We start from the raw sequence: 7,147 nt of genomic DNA on the forward strand, positions 1-7,147 counted from the left end.
GGATAGCGTGGGCTCATCATCATGTTACGTTTTTGCAGGGAATAGTTTGCAGCTACTGCCCTGCAGCTATTGTGTTTCCTCCCTCCTGCCTCAGTCCATGCTGCCTTGTAGAGTGTGATGCTACATTAACAACAGCCTATTAACCCTTGAGGGCTCAGACGAGTGCTAGTTCATCATTTAGCAGGAAGGCATTCCCTGGAAAATATTCCACCCACTTACTCCACCACCTCAACCAAGCTTCACAATCATTCATTGCTGTGTACAATATTAATCTGTTTAAAACTTATACTGTATATGTATATAATGTCTTCTGTCAGGCAAAAAAAAAATTCCCTGGAACCTAACTGCCCCCATTTACGTTAATTATGGGGAAATTGGATTCGCTTAACATCATTTCGCATAAAGTCGCATTTTTCAGGAACGTAACTACAACATTAAGTGAGGAGTACTGTAGAATAGTACCTAAACCTACAGAAAATAGTTGTTTGTGGAAGAACTATAGAATGAAAATGCATGGCAGACAAAAGTAGCAGAATATAGACAAACTGTGGCACAAAAATAAAAGGAAAATATATTGCTTTAAAAAAAATAAACAATTTTGAAGATAAACTTTTATTGTTTTTGCTGAATTTCTTGCCAGAGATAATTGCCATATTACAAAACATCTGTGATGCTCCACTGAGACAGATGACATGTAGAAGGATGAACAGAAAATTGCAAGGCTGCCTGAAATAACGATAAAAATAATTCTGAAAATGTCTTAAAATGGAATATTATATTCTGACATGGTTATTCAATATCCATCAAAGAAGAGTAAGGACAGATAAAGATTAAACTAATCCCACCACAAATATAAAATGAATGAAAAGTAAACATCTGATTGTTGGATTATATTAGGCTCAGCATTTTCTTTAGGCACACAGACAAAACTGATCAATCTGGTTCCTAATGAATAGATTCTTTAAAAAGAACCAAATTAGAAGTGAATGTAATGTATATGTCCTCAGCAATTCTGAATGGAAATGGAAGCTGAGATTGGGCTTGTTGATGTGACTTTCAAACTACATGAATAAAATACTCACTTCAGAATGGCTGAGCTTTATACCAAAGCTTTCCTGGTAGTTTCTCCCCTTCTGCATGCTTATGCTTGAAAGAGTACTACTTCTGGTCCTTCGCTGCCCGTGCATATAGGTATCTGTGAGTATCTCTCACATACAAATGTCTCAAGAGGATTTCATATGTGCTTTTGTGACTTGAATGTCATCACTTGCAGCCAAAGCCACAAAAGCATCTAAAACTTTACTGTCATCTTCCAAAGCAAGAAAATGTTTCAGCAGAGAACCTGTCAGACATGTCACACTGGTCTCTTCCACAAAAGACATCTAGGCTAAGCAAGCCTTTTGTATTTTCCTTGACCCAAAAGCATTTTGCCTGCTTGTACTAATTAATCTTGATGTAGCACCTTTCTAAGCAATTATTCACCAAAATAGACATATTCAAACATATATTTATTCAAAAGTTGCATTTTAAATGTCCAATTTTGGTGCCCACTCACAGTCTGATACCATCTGTAAAGGGCACACACAATACACTGCTGTCATAATATTTAGCCAAACACTGTCTTATGAGGTATTATTTAAAAAGTGGTGGCATGCTGCTCATAAACATCATTGCATGAAATATGTATGGGCTGTGTATAAAGAGTTATGGATGGGTGCTGGAAATGTGTTCCTGAAATATGTTTTGGAGGCAGTTGATAACAAGCATGCCCTAGGGCTTGATTACAAGCAAAAGATAATGGAAGTACATTTACATCTAAGATAAACAAAGTGATTAAGCCCATTAAAGAAATCAAATTGACTAGACGATGAGGAAGACATCATGGTGTCTGGACACCAGCTGGGGAGAAGAACCCTCTCTGGGATATACACTTCAAAGGAGTATATTTCAAAGGTTTACTGGACAATAAAAAAGAAGGGGTGAGAAATCCCTTATTTATCCATCACTTAAGGGACAAAAAAGCCAGCCCTTTTTGAATCTGTAAAAGGTGGATCCCTCAGACATTGAGGACACTGAGATCTTACTGTAGGTGAGAAATTAACAGAAACTATAGATCACAATTGTGGAGATTTAAACACTGGAAAGCATGTATATTTTTTTATTTGTGACCATTTTCTGTTTCTATTATCTCTGCTTAGTATCACATAAATCTATTCTTTATTAATAAACAACCTTGTTTTATTATAAATTCCTCTCAGTGCTGTATATTAAGGTAAAAAGTGTGTCCTCAGCTGAACTAACAGGCTGGTGTGTATGTGTACTGTCTCTTTGGAAACAGCAGACTTAATAATTTCTGTGAGTGTGCCATGAGAGGCACTGGACACCACAGAGAGACATCTCTGGGGGACTCAGAACTGAGGTTTACTGAATGTTACCTGCAAGGTTTAGACTGTAAGAGTCTTAAGGAGTTTGCTGAAAAGGCAGAAAGACAGGTGTGGAGGGAGCTGTCTCACAGTTTAAGTTCCAGCAAAGCTCTCTCTTGCTAAATCAGAGAGGTAACACAGTGGCTTTTGGTACTGGACTCCCTGAGGAGAGTGTCACACCATGCCACTGAAATTGTTGGGAATTTCAATGGGAGCATGGCCCCTCAATGTCAGTATCTGGGTAGATCATTAAGTTGTACCCAGGTATCTGCCTCTTTAAAAAATAATGAGTCCAATATGTTTCTAAAATTGTATACAATGCAAATGTATATCAGCCTTCTTTATGGTATATTCCAAAGTCAGGACACATATCTAAAGATACTGAATATACTCATGAATTATTAAGCCAAGTGACCAAAAGCTGCTTCTATGTTGTGCAGGGCTCCCATTGAAAGGAATAGGAGTCTTTTATAGTCAGATGTTAGATATTTAACAGGTGAAGTGTCAGCACAAAGCTGCTTTAGTTATGTCTCATTCCAGACACTAAGGTGACCCATATTAATCAGACAAGATTATTTTAGGTTTGTTGTTTAAGTTTTGTTCATACATAATTTTCAGGTATATTGGAAAAAATGTTTTTGACACAACAAGCCTACAGGAAAGTTTTCAATATTCACCCCCCAAGAGGATTTGGGGCCAGATTCTGCTTACTGGGATGTGTTGCCTTCCATTATGTTACAGATAGCTGAGCAGAATTTGGTCCTTGGTATGTGACTACTTCAAAAAAGCACAGCTAACATCTTTCCAACTGTAATGGGGAATTTTTATTACATAAAAATATAAATTAGTGGAAGGCTAACTTTTATCAATTTGGTTCATTAAGAGAGGGAAAGAGGATGGGGATAATATTCCTTTTGTATAAAACTTGCCATTCTATGCTTTTTAGACAAAATAAAGATCTAATTAAAATTCCGAAACAATGATTTTAATCAGGTTATAGCACTGTGGAGCTTTTAGCAGGGAGTATATTAGAAGCTGTAGAATCCATAGGCACAGCAAGAATTCACTTAAAAATATGATTCAAGCCATTCCACATTAATATTCATACGTAATATTCAAAGGTCTTTTTCCTCACTTTAAATTTACTAATGGAAAATCATACATCTCAATATTAACAGTATAAGTAGGGCCAAAGATCAGTTACAGCATTTTCTCTGATAAGTAGTAATAAAAATAAGCTTATGAAAACTACAAAATGCAATCATCATTTAAATATTTGCTATGAATCCAATATAGTACCCCATGAAACCAATCACTTCTTTTTCTGCAAGCATAACCAACTTTAATTCCCTCCATTGTTTATTTCTTGATAAATAATACTGACTCTTAATAAAAGATTTGCTATCACTATCACATGGATGGATCTGTGTTCGGACAGATGGATTTGTAAACACATGAATATTTTAGAAAAATTGACTGTGATGTGAGTATAATATTTTATTATTTTCAAACTTCATTTAAAGTAGAAAAGTCATTAAAGCTTTGTTCTCTTTTCAAATTATTCAGAAAGCAAGTCACTACTGCAGAATAAGCAAACCACATGTGGCTAAATTGTGGCCAAAAGGTGCAAAAAGTTCCCTGCTCTTTCATGCTTGTACAACTGCTGGGTACAAATGCAGTCTCTACATTCTGCTGAGCATAGGGATGACTCTTTTAATCACCCCCAGGGTTGCAAGAGAACCAAAATGTAGAGGGGAGAAAGTGGGACCATGACAAGAGTGTGCTACAACCTTGAGGGGGTGTAGCAGCAGGTATACACCCATTGCTCCCAGGGGAAATTCATAATAAATTACTTCTTTGAAGAAGTAAACTTAATGCAAAGCCCAACCGGGTAAATACAATTTTCCCCTTTGTATCCTAACAATTTTTCCGTGCACAACTTTGTGGGTGTTTCTTAATAGAAATTCAACTGTGCTCAAGTTTCAAAATATCACCAAATTTGGAATGGGTGGAAACAGAGGAGGAAACCGCCAAGCTGAAAAATGTCCAGATACATAGTGGAAATGAAGGTTGTAGGCAACTAGAGAAGATTCAGGGTTAATGGAAAGCCCTACACAGGAGCTGAAATAACAGCACATTTATACAATAAAGTGAAAAAGGATATAATGAACTAATTGTACCCATTGGATTCATCTTTAATCTTGTCTCCTTTATATTGTCCTCCTTATATTACTTTCCACATAAGCAAGCACTATACATATGAGGAAAATGTGGAATTGTGACTGCGCGGTCTGGAGCAGAGGAGATCCACAAAAGCACCATCAGATCAAAGAGTAGACCACAGTATGAAAAAGTTTAGAGAACCGCTCTTTAAGTATATAGCTTTCGTAGTTTTCATAAGATGTATTTATTTATTTAAAATAATTTAAGGTTCTTCAGTGCATAGGAAATTCTGTCTAGAGTCAAATATGCTGTCACTCTGCAATTTTCCTCAAAAACTAAACATAGAAAGAGAATTAGAGCTGTTCAAACATTGAAAATTGGAGATGAATGTTAAACACTACCACAATCTTGGATGAAATGTTCACAAAAATTGTTTGCCCTTTTCCCCCAGATCTACATATATTCTTCCAGTCCTAGACCATACATGAGGAGAGACTTCAGCCACAATGTTAAATCCTTTAGGGCCAAATTCTGATATCCTTTCCCTGGAATAGTACCTTTCACCATGAGTATTTCCATTGACATCACTTGGATTACTTGTGCAGTAAAGTACTATTCAGTGTCAGTGAGCAGATCCCAATCTAGCACTTAGTTCTTATTCAGTTCCCATTGATGTCAATGGGAGTTTTTCCTGAGTAAGGACTAAAGAATTTTAGCCTATACAGAATTATACCAAACTGAGTGTTTTTGTATTACTTAATTGTAATTTACATTGTGTTCTCACAAAACTGGGTGACTGGGCAACAAAATGGCAGATGAAATTCAATATTTGATAAATGCAAAGTTATGTACATTGGAAAACTCAATCCCACCTACACTTATAGAATGGAGGGGTCTTGTAGCATGGCGACGACTCACCGGCACGGCGCCGCCCACTGGTCACCCTGGGAATTAGTTCTCCAGCTCCAGAGCGCCCTCTGCTGGCCAATGTCCTGCTTGCCACTGGCCTCCCATGTCCCTTCCAGACCCCAGTGCCCCTTCCCTCAGGGTTCTGCCCTCTGCAGTACCCTGCAATCTCTGGGTCTCCCCTCCCCAGGGAACTCTCAACCCTCTATCCCCACATTGCCTCAGTGGCTATTGCCAGTCATCATCTAGCCCCTGCTCACTGGGGCAGACTGCACTCTATAAACCACTCATCATCAGCAAGAGGGGTTTGGACCTGCTGCCTTTGCCTAACCCTGGGCTGCACCTCTGCAACCCCAGTACCTGCTCTGGGCCTTCAGCAAGGCCTGCAGCCTGGGGGTTTCTCAGGCTGGAGCTCCCCAGCTCCTCTGGCCTTTCCCCAGCCCTACTCCACTCTAGGTACTCTGCTGAGCTCCCAAGCAGCCAGGCCCATCTCTCTCTACCACTAGAGAGAGACTCTCTGAGCTGCTGCCTCACAGCCCTTTTATAGGACCAACTGTGACCTGACTGGGGCATGGCCCCAGCTGTGGCTGCTTCCCCAACTAGCCTATCCTTTTTCAAGAGCAGGGCAACTGCCCAGCTACAGGTCTAAATTTGCCCACCTACTTCCCGGAACCCAATAAGTACAGGTCTAAATTAGCTGTTACCACTCAAGAAAGAGATCTTTGAGTCATTGTGGATAGTTCTCTGAAAACATTCACTCAATGTGTAGTGGCAGTCAAAAAAGCTAACAGAATCATAAAGGAAAGGATAGATAATAAGACAGAAAATATCATATTGCCTCTATATAAATCCATGGTAGGCCCTCATCTTGAATACTACATGCATATGTGGTTGCACCATCTTAAAAAAGATATATTGGAATTGGAAAAGGTTCAGAAAAGGACAATAAATATGACTAGGGGTATGGAATGGCTGCCGTATGAGGAGAGATTAATAAGACTGGGACTTTTCAACTTGCAAAAGAGATGATTAAGGGGGGATATGATAGAGGTCTATAAAATCATGACTGGTGTGGAGAAAGTAAATAAGGAAATGTTATTTACTCCATCTCATAAAAAAAACGAGCAGTCACCCAATGAAATTAATAAGCAGCAGGTTTAAAACAAACAGAAGGAAGTATTTCTTCACACAATGCACAGTCAACCTATAGAACTCCTTGCCAGAGGATTTGTGAAGGCCAAGACTACAACAGGGTTAAAAAAAAAACTAGTTAAATTAATAAAGGATAGGTCCATCAATGGCTATTAGCCAGGATGGGCAGGGATGGTGTCCCTAGCCTCTATTTGCCAGAAGCTGGCAATGGGCGACAGGGGATGGATCACTTGATGGATCACTGTTCACTCCCTCTGAAGCAGCTGGCATTGGCCACTGTTGGAAGACAGGACACTGGGCTAGATGGACCTTTGGTCTGATCCAGTATGGTCGTTCTTATGTTATGTTCACTGAGATTAGGATGTGACCACCAAAAGTATTTCACATGCAGCTCAGACAGTTTTTCTCCTAAATGTCTGAAGGTGGAAGGCTGGCTTAAATACCACTGGTCTACAATTTTTGAGAAGTCGTCTGCTTCAGAGATAAAATGTGCTATTTATTAT

The sequence above is a fragment of the Terrapene carolina genome, unplaced genomic scaffold (assembly GCF_002925995.2).
Source record: "Terrapene carolina triunguis isolate 2854851 unplaced genomic scaffold, T_m_triunguis-2.0 Scaffold69, whole genome shotgun sequence".
Taxonomy (NCBI): domain Eukaryota; kingdom Metazoa; phylum Chordata; order Testudines; family Emydidae; genus Terrapene; species Terrapene triunguis.